Source organism: Struthio camelus, chromosome 1 (assembly GCF_040807025.1).
Source record: "Struthio camelus isolate bStrCam1 chromosome 1, bStrCam1.hap1, whole genome shotgun sequence".
Taxonomy (NCBI): Eukaryota; Metazoa; Chordata; class Aves; order Struthioniformes; family Struthionidae; genus Struthio; species Struthio camelus.
In genome coordinates this window covers 179,755,808-179,770,632 of record NC_090942.1, presented here as the reverse complement: position 1 = coordinate 179,770,632, position 14,825 = coordinate 179,755,808, and the positions used below count along the sequence as shown (strand labels likewise).

Here is a 14,825-nt window from a genome sequence, read left to right as displayed (position 1 = left end):
CTATCTCAATACTAAATCTTTACAGTTAGTTAGAATTTAGCACCGTAATAGTTACAAAGTCCAGGCAGCTAGACTTTGATTTTTTTTCCCCCCCAAAAAATTGATTTGTAATTGATTTTTTTTTCCCAAAACCTTGTTGTCTTAAAGGAAAAGCACCAAATTAAAGTGTGAAAAAAATGTAGAATTTTACTTGGAAATAGAACTTTCAGAGGAATAAGAGGAATATGGAGATGAGAGAAATGAATTTGAATATAAACACTATCATGTTGCTGTGAAGGAGTTCGAAGGTGAGATAATCAGAAGGCTGAACTTTGCAATGCAAGAAATTTGGATATTAGTTAAAAGGTAAAAGATTGAATGCAGCAGATGGATATTAGCCCAAGCTTTCCTCCAAGGTAAGTTAGGGTATTCTAATGCACACTGTTTAGTTAAAACCAGAATGCAGATCATTTCAAGCATTCCTAATACCTTTGGCCAGTGTGTTTGATCATGGAAGACAAGGAGCAGCGCCGAGGGAACTTAGCAGCCCCCCGGGCTACCAGAGCATAGTAGTATAATGCAAATATTAGGTCAGAGTTGATTCTGTTGTTTCTTCAGTAACAACTCTGTGTTACATGAGTTCGTTTTTAGCTTGCAAATTCATGATTTTTTTCATTTCCCAGATAATTTTTCATTTCCCGGATAATTTCCCAGATAATTTCTTGCTTCCTTCATTCAGAATTATATGACCTTGTAACTCCCTTCCATTTCTCAAAAGGCCTTTACTGATTCTTGTATTTAAACTGCAGTAAATACCTCAAAGCTTATGTTCAACACTACACTACACTAATGTGAAATCTTGCATGTAAAAAAAAAAAATCCTCTACGATCCAATTATATTTCTAAATCATGAAGAGTGATAGCTTTTTGGATTATTTTTTGCATCAGATTACTTAAGAAAGTTGGTTTTAAAATTACTAAATCTTCATAAGCTATTGACAACAAATTCTAGCTGTTTGATTTGTGAAATAGATGGATAGTCATCTGTTCTTTGTATTTGCATCTAATAGCGTATCCCCTCTGATGATAGCAAAATTCCCCTAAAATAATATGTTCCACATAAAGGAAAGATCTTACAAACAAATTCAAAATTCTTCACTGAGTTTGAATGCTGCTGATGCTTCTAAAAATTAGATAAATTAATTCCAGAGGTAGGGAAAAGAATACAGACATTTGGAAGCCCAATCTCGTCCTGCATCAGATAGCCTAGTATAAAATATACATCTATTACAAAACTCCTTAGTGCTAATCTTTTGGCTACCATACAAGGCCTAGCACGCAACTCTCAACACGCTTACCTGTATTTTATTGAATACGAATCCCATCATTAGTTCTCTCACACTGCAAAAGTAGCAGTTACATTGTTAGCTTTCAAATTCAGACTTCCTTTTCTACTTTACCACAGCCCAAGCAAGAGTATATGAAAGACAGCAGAATATATTTAACATTTGTTAAGTATTACAGCACAAAGCTTCTTTATTCAAAGACAAATATCAAATGGAATTAATTATTGTGCATACAGAAAAAAAGCATATTATTTTCAGTGAAATAAAAGAAAAAGTGACAAAATGATCAGACTCACTTGCCTCATTTTATGTATCTCTTCTGTAGATGTCTACACCTGAGCTAATAATTCAAGTTCCTATTATAGTGAATGAGGAGTATTTTTAAGCTGTGATTCATTTATATTTTTCTCAGATGTCAACATTTCAGATATCTCTATTTCCTTTAGATAATTTTCATTCAAGATGTCTACAGACTGGTAGATAAGAAATATGAATGACCACAGTCAAAAACTATTTATCAGAAAGTTTAGCTGAAACTTTGGCCAAGGCACAAAGGATGATTATTTAAAAATGTAACAAGCAGAAAATTGACACTTTTAGCATAGGCTTGGTGAGATTTAAGAGGTCTTCCTGTATTTTTTTTTATTTTGTTTGCACTGGTATATCTTTTGATATCTTCTATACATAAAATATGCATGAGTTCCACCGAGCACTGAAATGTATATATATTAACTTTTGTATTGATTATTACTTTGTCCAGTACTTGCTCTGTCAGATTTTCATAAAAATACTCCTGTGAAAGCCTGATGAGAATGCGGGGCAGGTGGGGGGGAACAAGAAAGTTTCACTGAAAGTTTTATTTTGAATAGATGTTGATTTGTGTTGCTGTAGGTCTTATCACTGCATTGAGCAGCAAGGTAGGACCTTGGGAGCCAGACAGCAGCAGCTATTATGGCACCAGGGAATCTTTGTAAGTCTGGTATTTAAAGAGGCCTGTAGGATTGGGATTCTTTTCCTCTAAGCTAAATCCCCTCAACTTTTATAAAATGTAGCAGCCTCATTAAAGGCTTAGATTAACTTTAATGAAGGAAGCAATAAAGAGAGAAATGAGAGAACTGACACCTGGCACACAGAGACTTTGGGGCATTTTTGTTTGTTTGTTTCAATTTTACATACAGTAGCCTTTGAGCGAGACCCTCAGGTTAACCAGAAGGTGTAGCCCCGGTGGTAATCTGTGGAGAGGTGACACAGGAGAACGGCAGAGTAAATGCAGATGAACTCCTCCTCTGCAGAGGAGGAAAGGAAGAGTTCTTATTTCCATTTCCTATATTTCTCTAAAAGAAAAGAAAAATGCATTTTCCAGTTCTTACTCTGTTTCCTTTCACAGGACTCATTTGGCTGACCAAGGATGGAGAAGGGTTTCTTTCACGTGTAACTGGGAGGAAGGGCAATCTGCAAGGCACCCCACTTATATGCAATATATACATGAACAAATTTTGACTTTTACTAACCTATCCTCTTCAAAATATACTCATATTTATCACATAATTCATTTTGTATCTTTAAGAATTTCTTTTTTTTTTTTTTTTTGCTGTTATTTAGTTTATCCCAGACATGAACTGGTTGTGCTTGTAGTTAAAGGGCATCTGTTCCTATTTGTCCAGATATGTTCAGTTCAGATCTCATTGTCTTGGGAAAAAACTTGTGTTAAAATACTTTAAACTATTAATACAGCTGAAGAAATATGAACTAAGGAAATAATGTCGTATGACCTTTAAAAAGTGAAAATCTGAGTGACTTACAGGCAGACATAGTCATAATAGTCTTTTGCAGAGGTCCAGAAATTGCCGTTAGATAAGGTTAAAGTTCTGCACATCTCTGTCCAAATGGTAAATGGTTTCTCTGAGACAAGCCAAAATACATACCTCTACCAGCAAGACCTTTGAGGCTAATCTATATTTTAACTGCTGTTTCAAAAATAAACCAAGATTACATTAATAAATCATAGCTTGGTGGTATAAAATTTAAGGAAAAAAATATCACATAGAAGAGAATCTAAGATGTGACTTAGTCATTGCATATGAGTATATACATACCTTTGAAAAATAGAATGAGACAGCAGCCAGGTTTTTGGAAAAAAGAATAACTATTCAGTTCCTAGAGAGTATAGTTGGACAAATGCAGCATTGAAATTCAATGAAATTTCTTCATAGCAAAACTAAATATTGTAACAGTTTACCAGGTGACAGGTAAGTGGTGCTTAGGGTCTCTGATATAGATTAACATTGTAAATAAATAAATAAAAAAATACAGCTGAAATCCAAACAATTTTGCAGTGTGTGTCCTGATGGCTGTGCTTCTGGTCATCCCTGTTCTTTTCTTATATAGATCTACGGAATGCAAATATCTTTTCACTTCTGTTTTCATCTCCAGACTCTTCCAGCTTTACATTGTGATAGAAGATATAATCACATTTCATCCATTTTATTTGTCCTTTCCTTTCCTTTCCTTTCCTTTCCTTTCCTTTCCTTTTCTTTTCTTTTCTTTTCTTTTCTTTTCTTTTCTTTTCTTTTCTTTTCTGTTTTCTTTTCTTTTTCCTTTCCTTTCCTTCTCCTCTTCCCCTCTTTTCCCTTCTCTTCCTTTCTCTTCCCTTCCCTTCTCTTCTCCTCTCTTCTCCTCCCTTCCTTTCCCTTGCCTTCTCCTCTCTTTTCTTTCTTTTCTTTTTCCTCTCCTCTCCTCTTCCTCTCCCCTTCTCTTTCCTTCTCTTCCCTTCTCTTCCTTTCCCTTCTCCTCTCCTCTCCTCTCCTCTCCTCTCCTCTCCTCTCCTCTCCTCTCCTCTCCTCTCCTCTCCTCTCCAGAATTTTACAGTGTGAATTACATGCATGTGTAGGAGAGGACACTATCTCTCATGACCACATTTGGAATAGGAAAGATAGGTAGACAACAAACTTGAGAATTTTTTTCTTCCAGGAAGATTAAAGAGAATTTTTTCTTAGTAGGATTATTTAGGCAGACCACTTAATTTCCTTGCAGACCAGTGGCACATCATGTTACATGCATACTAGTAACCTAAATGTGCCTGGAACCATTCTCTGGCACACAGATCCATCCAAATCCCTGTTAGTGCTGTCTTATGCTCAATACAGAGTGGTCACTTGCAGATTGCCTCTGCTGATGATCTCTGGCCATAGAGGTTACCATAGAAGCTCCCAGATAATGCCTGAGAATTGTGTAAGAGGTAGCTAGCTATGCTGGGGCAAAACCTGTACTTAAACCCTTAGGTGGTGGTGCTCAGGAACAGTTTAATCTGTTAGTTTGGATGTGGTTTCATTGTCTCCTGCTCCTTCCTGTAGTATACAACAATTTGTTTTCTGAACAATGAAATATGTTATCCTAAAACAAATCACAGAGCCCAACATGAATATGGCTGAGTAAACTGTAGTGTTTTCTGATAGATAAGAGGTCAGGCCACACCTAATCCCTTTTGTCATTAACCGCTATGAAATAGGTGTGTCGAGAATTAATCATCACAGTGTTTACTGCTTTCTGACAGGGATTCAAAGAACATAAATAAATATATTAAAATGCTGTGTCTCAGTTTACCCTGTCCTAAGACAGGGTACTGATAGTACTTCTACTTGTGACCTCACAAAAGCACTGTGATGTTCATGCCCTGGCTTTTCAGAATTGCAGAAAAAGGAGCTTCAAATTAATGACCTAGCTGGTCATCTGAATGCAAATTTACCACAACTCCATACTCAACACCTGTCTACAACATTGCTTATCTGCCTATATTGAGACGAATTTGACATCATAGGTCTTTATATGTGATGATGCATCCTTCTGCTTTTGGAATTGTAAAATGTTTAGGAAAAAAAAAAGTGTATCAAAAAGAAACATCCAGGACTAAGCTCATAGTCATAATATGGGTCAGTGCTACACATCAAATTGATCAAATGTTTGCTGAAAACCATAGTAAATGGCAAAATCAATTTACCAATCACTTCAGCAATGTTTTCATCCCAAAGCTATGCAGCCAGGTGATTAGGTACATACTAGCTATTTTTAGGTCTATCATTTCAAGGATTCAATGAGTGACTTGTCTTAATAATTTGAGAAGAATGCAGAAACAAAACCCCAGAGCAAGTCACTCATCTCTGGCACAAATTATGACTTGACTGAAAAATTCAGTGAGTAGCTTAACCAGGTAGATGGAGCCACAGTAAAATATACGATGTAGCTTTTTGCACAGTATTATGACTAATGTTCAGATAGCGGTCAAGTTGATTCCTTCACAATGTACTTTGGGACGAAAATTATTTGAGAAGGTCTTAAAAACCTCAATCTGAAGCAGGCACACAAATGCTTTTAAAACATACATCAAAACCAGGCTAGGTAAAGTCTTAAATGGCATGAATTGGTGAACTGTCATTGCAATGCTTTGCAGAAGGAACTGCATTTTAATAATGTCTGGTAATAATGGCTTAGTAATTAATTCTGCCTAAAATAGATACCTAAGACTTCAAGGGACCTCCTGGGTGATGCAATCCATCATCTGCTTGCAATCTATCCTCTGCTGTTACAAAATTCTTTACTAATCTGTTAAAGTATTTCTTAGAACTAACTAGCTTTTCTTTTCCCCTTTGTATTTTTTATTTTTATTTTTATTTATTGAAAAGCAGTCCCAGAACCCTCTTGAACTGCAAAATAAAACTCCTTTTCCTAAAGGTACTCTTAATCTATTTACATACATTTGTGCAAATAGCATTTTTCTTTCCCTTGTACTTTCGAGAGAAAGCTATCATATCCTATTCAAACTAGTTCTTTGTAGGCTGCGTAAGCTGTACTTCATATTTGCATTGCAAATACCAGATCTTAAAATGCGAGGAGGCCGGGTATTCCCATAGCCCCCTGGAGGCTGCGACTTGCATTACTTGCTCTGCTGCTTTGGCTGCATTACTTGCCAAGCGAAATCGAGGTGAAATATGTCCGCAACAGTGAAGTATGAACCTATCTTTTGTATTCTAGGAAGATAAGGACGGCTATAAGGTCAAGAGTCTTGTCAGCTAACCCAGTATATTGCCTCCAACAATGTTCGTTAGTAGATGCCAACAGTCAGTCTCCACTCCGCTGGCCATCCTCTGAAGCTATTATAGTTTGGATTCCTCTTTTCTGATCAAGGGCATTGTATGGAGGAGTGCATACGAAGTTTCATTATTCTTTTGCTCAACAGTATTAATATCTCACACATTTCCAGGATATCCTTTGGCTGAGTAGATGCCATCTCAAGTTAGTTTTGTAGCCAACTCAATGAGTTGGGGAAAAAGCAACAATAAAAAAAGTTGTTTCCTCGCATGACTTATGTCATAGTGCCCCCAGCTGCCAAGAAGGACATAGCACATCCTCCCAGAACTACTATATGGCTTATTTAAGGATGTAAATATTAAAACTATCAAAAATGAAATTAAGTAACGCCTGGTCCAAACATAAGCAAGCGTATTTGTAGGAATATGATGTTTGACCAAAATATTTTCAATATTCACATGACAACATCCAACAAGATTCAAGTGTAACATGGTCCTTAGGACAAATCCTCTAAAGACAGAGCAGGCCTTACAGAAAACTTCACATCCACATTTTTTCTAGCAGGATATTGATGCACTTCCTTTTTTTTCTTTCATATTGTCTTAGAATAAACTCCATGCTTTTTTTATTATCCTTTTCTTTTTGTTTTTGTTTTGTTTTTTTAAGTAAACATTGCCAAGGTAGGCTTTTATATAAAGTCATTCTGCAAAGATATTAAATTTTAATCCAATAATTCAATATATTATAGTTGCATCTTGTCAATGTCTTTTGTATAGGTCCATGATAAATAAGAGTTCCTTATCTCATATAGATTGATGGGTTTTGTTTCTGCATTTTGCCTCTGCATTACATCTCTTTGTGTGAGGCTTACTCAGCCTCTATGGGAATAATCAAACTTTTTCATTAACAGTGTAGCTTTCGCCTTCATAGTCTTCAGATTCCCTCAAAATTTCACTGTCAGTAGCACCACCCATCACCCACTTACTCTGCCATTCTCATGCGATCTGCATTTTGGTGCTTCAAAATAAACTTTGATTCAAGAACCTGAGAGATTTACAAGTTTCTAGGCCTATTTACATTCTCTATAAATATTCCAGATATTTCAATATTTCAATAATTATGGATAGACTTCAGGATCTGTTTTGTTTTTTTTTTTTTAACCTCTTCATTCCATCCTTAGCTTCTTGTATCTGATGTTTTAGTTTCCACAAAAATATGGATGTGTGGGCCAGACATGAACAGTGATATATACCAATTGGTTCCCAGTCTACTTAATCTCAGAATGTCACAGTGGTCTCTACAGTATAGGTGCAGCCACGCTTGCCCATCCAATTCTTTAATGTCGCTTTCCCAGTATTCTTTTTTAATGTTAAATATTCCAAAAGAAGCATGGAGACTACTCTTAAGACCATGTGAGATAAAAAAGTAAACATTCCAATATATTTAAAGAATTTCTGTAAAGATGTTTGAACACTTGGTTCTTATATCGTTGCCTATTTTGATATGTGCTACTTAAACAAGAGCTTATTATTTGAAAGTATTCTTCACAGTTTTACCTCTGACTTTTATTTAACAGTATTTTAATTCCCCCCCCCCCCCCCCAGGGGTATTGAATAGCAAAGATTTCATTCTCTAGTAGAGGTATCTTTCTGAATTGTATGTTCTGCCATAGCTGCCAGTTTCTTAGAAGATTAGTCATTTTAACTGCCAGCAGCCTGGGCCTGTTTTGCTTTCTGTTGATTCCACCTTCTCATTATGCTCCAACTATTCCAAAAAATTTCCCCATTTGGTAGTAAGCTTAAACTGTCACCACTACAATGTTTTCTCTAAAAATGCTTCCTATTATATGAGTCAATAAAATTTCCTCTCTTTTCTCTGGAAAGGGTTGCTGGAGTAATGAACTGAGATGGACCCAAATGTTAACCAGGGCCAGTCAGATGAGATTGAGGCAAAGTTTGTGAAATTGTTCCTCAAAAAATCTCAAATGTTTGGCTCTTCTAAAAAGCAATTTTCCTCCTAAAAAAGTTGAATTTATTGACAGAAATATACTAGAAAATATCCTTGTGCAATTAAAGTCACTATCTGAATTTTTCAATTCATAGTAAATTATTCTCTATCTTTTTCTTTCCAACCTGTGGGTCTCCATTTCCTTTCAGCTGTCATGCACTCTTTTGCAGCTCCCAGTGTTCCTTCTCATTGTGTAATATTTTGGCTCACATAGATTTCTTTTTCACTTTTTTTTTTTTTTTTTAATAATTGGTCCTTTCTTTCCCACCCCTAGAGATAGGCTCTTTCTCATCTCAATTACAGGAAACTCTTCTATCTACTATTCAATTTTCTCCTTTCAGATACAGCCACTTGTCGTCTTCTCCCACAGTTACAACCCCTGTGACTAACATGGTTGTAGCTTAGCTTCTGCTTGTCTTATGCTTGAAATTTAATCTCTTTTTCAGCTCTGAAGCTGTGTGCAGTCCTGATCTTGCCTGCACCTTTGCACTCTTTCTCCCCTGCATCTTTTCACTTCATGCAGATATCTTTCTTAAATCTTCTAGTCTATTCTCCATATCACGTCTGCACGTCTTTTGTACCTCTCCCCTTAGACGTAGGAGAGAAACTATTTTTTAATGAGCCAATTAGCTAGTTCTTTTCCCTCACCTTTCATCCCAGTTATGAAAAAAGGATAAAAACTGTTGATAGAAGAATACATTTTATAATGCCTTAAAATACAGCTTAATATACTTTAAATACAAAAGCATTTTTGATGCCACTATTGCAATGCAAACTCATCAATGAACATAAAACAAAATATTCTAATCTAATCTAGAATAAACTTCCTATAAAGGATAAGACTGAAAAGAATATTCAGATGCACAAGTCCCTACATCAAATTCCGACTCAGTTTCGACATAACTCACAAAAATCCTGAGTTTTTGTAAAATACAACATAAAAATGCATGACGTATAATTCTAGAACCCAGAAGTTGTTCCAAGTTCCTGGGTCTAGGTACTATTCCTAAGCTTTTTCAACTTCTGTCACAAAAAGATTCAAGCAAATGCATCTTTCCCATTTCTCTGTCATGATCTAAAACTGCTGCACACTCTGACTAGCTTCCCAGCCTGTGTGCATGAGAATCTGAACCTGTGACACTCAAAACTCAAATCGCAGTGCAAGTAAGACATATCCAGAAAGTTTTCTGGAAATGCTCAGGTAGCTGAAAATCTTCCTTATGCTTAAGTCCCATCAGAATGGGCACATCAAATATATTAATTTTTACTTTTCTTTGGCTAGTTCAGGTATTTTCAGAATACACCTACCCAGGCAAGTTTTGACTTTTGCCCAGAGGACATTTCTCAGTCTCAGGATCCCATTCTTCTATTTGCTGGATTTCAAACCCAAATGTTCCAATTCACTGATGTGTTCTTTGCCTATAGTTCCTAAGCTTTTCTTAGAGTAGCTGGCTGGATAGTAATTTTTCTCTTTTCTCCTAGAAGCTGTGCCAGATTACATAAGAAAATCAAGCATTCATAAATATCCAAGAGAGGAATGACCTGGATTTTTTCCCCTACCCTTTAACATTTCAAGTAAGGATTGGAGCAAGGTTTGGAAACTAGTTTCTAGCTGATTTTTTTAGTCCATATCCACACTTTTTTGTTTTTTTTTTCCTATTTAATGAAATAAAAACTGGGACATCCCAGTCTGAGTATTCTCCCCCTTCTCTCAAAAATGCATGATGTCCTTAAGCTTTTTAGGAATTTTTGAACCCCCATGAGACAGGCTGAAGAGTTGAAACAAGATCTCTTAAATTTAGGTGAATTTTCAGGCTAGGAGACATTATTCTGAAAGGGTGAAATGAGTAAGTTTTTGGAAGAAAGATAAAGTGTGGCAGAACTTCCTTCAGTTTGGACTCAGGCAAGCAAACCTGGAATATGTATGTTCTCTGCATTCTCCATTGGCTAATTTATATAGCTGTCCACTCAGCATTTTGATTTTTATGAATCTCTTTATAAAGCTTAAATTATTGCAAAAGAAGCATGTCATCTCAGTCCAAACTGTGGATAAGGTTGTAGGAGCCAGCTGACAAAGTCCTGTAATAAGTCTTACTTCTACCCTCCTTATTTCTGAATCATTTTCCTTAGTGAAGTGTGTTTGTTATACTTATGTATAACTTATATGCAATAAAATAAATAATTTTAAGTAGCTTCTGAATATTAAAAAACATATATATACTTTTATAGCCAAAAAGCCTATCTACAGTGAACAGATTTGTACTTACATATTTCTAAATGTTAATGCCATACCAGTATTTCTCTTGCAACTCGTATCTATTGAACACGTTTTTGTTTTGTTCATTTAATAGTTACAGCCATTAGAGTATGAATATCTCAGCTGAGGTCTTTAACGTTACCTAAAGATTGTCTGTGAAAGCTATCCTGATCTGGTATATGGTTCTACATTAGGCTGTACCGTTTGAAAGACTTCTTTTTTCAGTTGCTGTCATGTTTTCTTTCCTCAGAATGCTCTTTAGATGGAATAATTCAAACTGGTAGTCGCAGCTGCTTGATTTGCCATGTACAAGAGGTTCAATATTAAAACCTTCTTAAGGAGTTTACGGGTAAATACCTCAAAGTATACGGTCTCATGATACTATAACAGATAGGGTATTACTGGACTATTTTAGAACTGTAAACATTTAGTCCACCAAATTCATAGGAAGCAGACTATTGCCTGGCATGATTTTAACATGCAACAAGGAATAAGGAAGTAGAGAACGTTCGTATGACTCAGGATGCAATATATGGAGGCTGTTGTTCAAAGAAATGGGAACATACTTGTTATTCCTTATTATATTTCAGCTGCAATTCTGATTAAGCCTGAATGAGACTTTTTTTTTTTTTATTTTGTCCTCTATATTGTTTTTGATATGACTGAGAATTTAATGAAGTTGGCATAGAGCCAGAAACATAATTTACTATTTTTATTACTCTGTCAATATTTTGCATTAAGGCCCTCAACACCCTTCGATGAAAGTAAAAGAACTCTTTAAACTAAGCAATGTAGAAATGAAAACAGGAAATGTCTAATGCATGTTTCTTAATACCATAGCCTAGATTAAAGCTTTTGAAGTAGTCTCGCTAATTAATTTGAAACTGTGATGAAAAAATAAAGTGGCCGTAGATGTAAGGTTTCCAAGGTTTTCTGACTAGAACATTTCATAACAGAACTCCTTTCTAGTTTTTGGCAAATGCTATATATCGCTAGGACACATAATAGCCCAGATAGAAAGCCTGCTTCTGCTCTGCCCATGAGGGATGGAATAAATCTAAACTTCTGGTTAAACTTTCTGGCTGAGGAGGAGGCAGAACAAAATTTAAATCTTACTTTTATTTTCTTCTTATAGTTCCATTTTATATTTTAGGAGCACAAGATTGGATGATATCTCTTGGGTCATCAAGACCAGTTTCCTAGACAAAAAATTTCCTTGATCTTCAGTTATGTAATGAATATTTATTACTTAAACTTTTTTTTATTGTAGCACTGACTGTGAAATATGTTTCATAACATCTCAACAGATCCTACAGCAGAAGCTATGTAATCTTTTGTAACTATATACTATTTTACAAACAAGTTACATCAGTAAATAAATATGTCAAACTAAATGGATGATGCAAAGTGTAGCCTTTATTTCAAATATTGAAATATGTTATCTTAATAAGTCTGGCAGAGAAAAGGAGTAATTCTGCTGCAAATTGATCAAAATACCTAGGTTCATTTGAGAACAAATTACTCTTCATTTACTGTCAAAGGAGAAACGTTATGTAAACAGATAAATATTCCCTCCTTCAAAAAAAAATCAGTCTGAATCACAAGTTGTCAAGCTTCTCTATATCATTCTCCATGAGAAGAACGGGAACCTAGCCAATGAGTTTGTGTGTGTGTGTATGTGTGCATGTGTGCACGTGTGGGTGCGTGCACGCAGCAGTGGGGAGGGGCGTATGTGGGTATATGAGTGAATGACTCTCTCCTAATTATGTTTGCAGCTTGAAAGCCCTTTCCTACTGCTTTTTTGAAGCTGACTGCATAAAAAGGAAGCATTCAGAAACTTTTCTTTATCAGAGCAGAGAAAAAGCTGAACAACACATGTCAAAATACTGGAGTCCAGCAGAAGACCACGAAAATAGTCCGGGAGAGCCTGAGAGAACTGCATTGTCTAGGCTGGAAGGAGAAGGTAAAACTAGTTAATTGCCGTTTTCCAATTGCTAAAGGTGGTCTATAGTAAAGACAGAGTCTTCTCAGAGGTGCGCAGAGCAAGGAAAAGAGGCAACAGCCACAAGTTCCAGCAAGGGAAAGTGCAATTGGACATAAGAAAAGAAATTTCACAGCGAGACTAGTTAAACACTGGACCAGTCTATGTAATCTCTGTTCTTGGAGATAATCAGCCGGCAAGGCCCCCCGCAGCCCAATCTAACTGAAGTATGCCCTCCTTGGAGCAGGAGGTTGGACTAGATGACCTCCAGAGGTCCCTTCTGACTTAGTTTTTCTATGATTCTATTACTGAAATGTTTTCTATATCAACCAAAAAAAAGACCCAGCACTGTCAATGAGCACTCATAACATGCAAATCCACTCTTCTCCCTGAACTGTGTTCATATATAGTGTTCATATGGTGGCAAAGAGGATTTTTTTCTAGGAACCTTCAATTGCATTTATCTTTCTGCAAGGAATAGTCAGAGATACAGACCCAACCATCATGACTGTTTCATGGACACCTAAATTTTAAACAGGAGTTAGGTGCATATATTATGCAGACTGAATCCCACAAAGAATAATTATAGAGACTGGAGAAAGAAAACAGTCCTGTATCTTGGCCAAATTGATTTATTTTGTCGGAAAACTGTTATACCTGCAAGGATTTAGCTGCCAATACCTAGAACAGGAAAAGATTCTGGGGGTAATTAATAAATATACACTTGGCACAAATGTTTTAGATGGCACCAGCTGATTTTCTCAAGTCCTTCAGATAGCAAAAGATACCCTGGACTTACCTCTTTTGTCAGCTTAAATTATTGTGTGAACTAAATACATGTCACTAGTCTCAAACACTTAAGATGATAAGCTAAAATGTTTCTTGGATAACTCTGCATAAGGGTCTTCACAAACCAAGGATGGTCAACCATCAGCTAGGAAGTTCTTTGTAAAATTCTTGTTCTTCCTAATAGCTTTACTGATCCTATTTCCTGAGCAGGGGTTCCGCAGGTTTTATGTGAGCACTGGAGCTCTTGAGTGGTAAACTCACTGCAAAAAGTATGATAAAATCACAGGCCCTTTTATGTGTACAACATCCAAGTTCACCCTTTGACTTTCCTATCTTCTCTGCACAAAACCCTTGTATTTTATTTTGATTTATCCATTACTTGAGGGGAAGACAAGTCCTGACTGTTGAACTGGACTTACTCCTCATTAAACTTATTCTTAGGCTCGAAAGTAGGCCCTGAAACCGTACTTTAGAAGTTCTTCCACTTTTGTCTTGATATTGAACTACAATCTTTATTAAAAATAGCATACTTACTTAAGATGTTTGAACACAAAAAAAAGTGAACTTTCTGGAACTGGAATATGATTAAATGTTTAGCTGAATTAAAGGAAAATACTAATACTTAAACCTTCACTAAGACTCTGAATCTGTGAATCTCAATGATTTTAGCAAGAGCAGGAAAAAATGCTTCCATTGGTTACATAAAGAAATCAAGTTCAGAGGTAGAGTGATTCAGCATGTCAGACAAAATTCCTAGGTCAGGGATCAATGCACTGGAATAGTTCATCATTGAGATATAGATACTTTATACTAGATGTCATGTATTCACAATATGATGCTGCACATATATTTTTAAATAAAAATCTCTGATCAAAATAGATATAGTAGACAATATTTATTCAGCCTTCAGACAACATTCAGCCTTCTATTTTGAACCATAGAATTTTACAAGCTGATTTTGTAAGTGTAACTGCTATCATAACTCACTATTACATGGCAACAGTACAATAATTACATCTCGAAATAGTTACATAAAGGGAGGACAAACTGTAAAATTGTGTCCATTATATCTTTACTACTATTTTTATACATTTACTTATAGTTGCAGGTTCCAAATGAAGTTTATAAGTGCTAGAATTTCTGAACTGCTGAAGTTGCTGGTGAAATATGAATGTGGTTTTTAAATATGGTACCTATATGACACTTTCTTCTTGCCACTGAAGGTATGGTTATATGCTGAGCAATTTGCATTTATGCAGAATTTTACTGTAATAAATAACAGTAACTAATCAATCTATGTTGATCCACTACAGTAATAGAAATGGCTTAAAAGAAGAGAACTCATAGTTTGCGTACATTGTTACAGGACCAGGCACCTTTT

General features: G+C 35.8%; 1 long non-coding RNA gene across 1 annotated transcript in view; it reads left to right on the top strand.

Moving 5' to 3' along the window:
* LOC138065818 (uncharacterized) overlaps window positions 1-14,622 on the top strand; it is a 29,576-nt gene extending 14,954 nt beyond the window's left edge. Inside the window, exons 2-3 of the long non-coding RNA XR_011138885.1 lie at window positions 12,450-12,637; window positions 14,547-14,622. This is a non-coding gene — a long non-coding RNA (uncharacterized lncRNA). The remainder of the gene's footprint in view (window positions 1-12,449; window positions 12,638-14,546) is intronic.
* The last annotated feature ends 203 nt before the right edge of the window (window positions 14,623-14,825 follow it).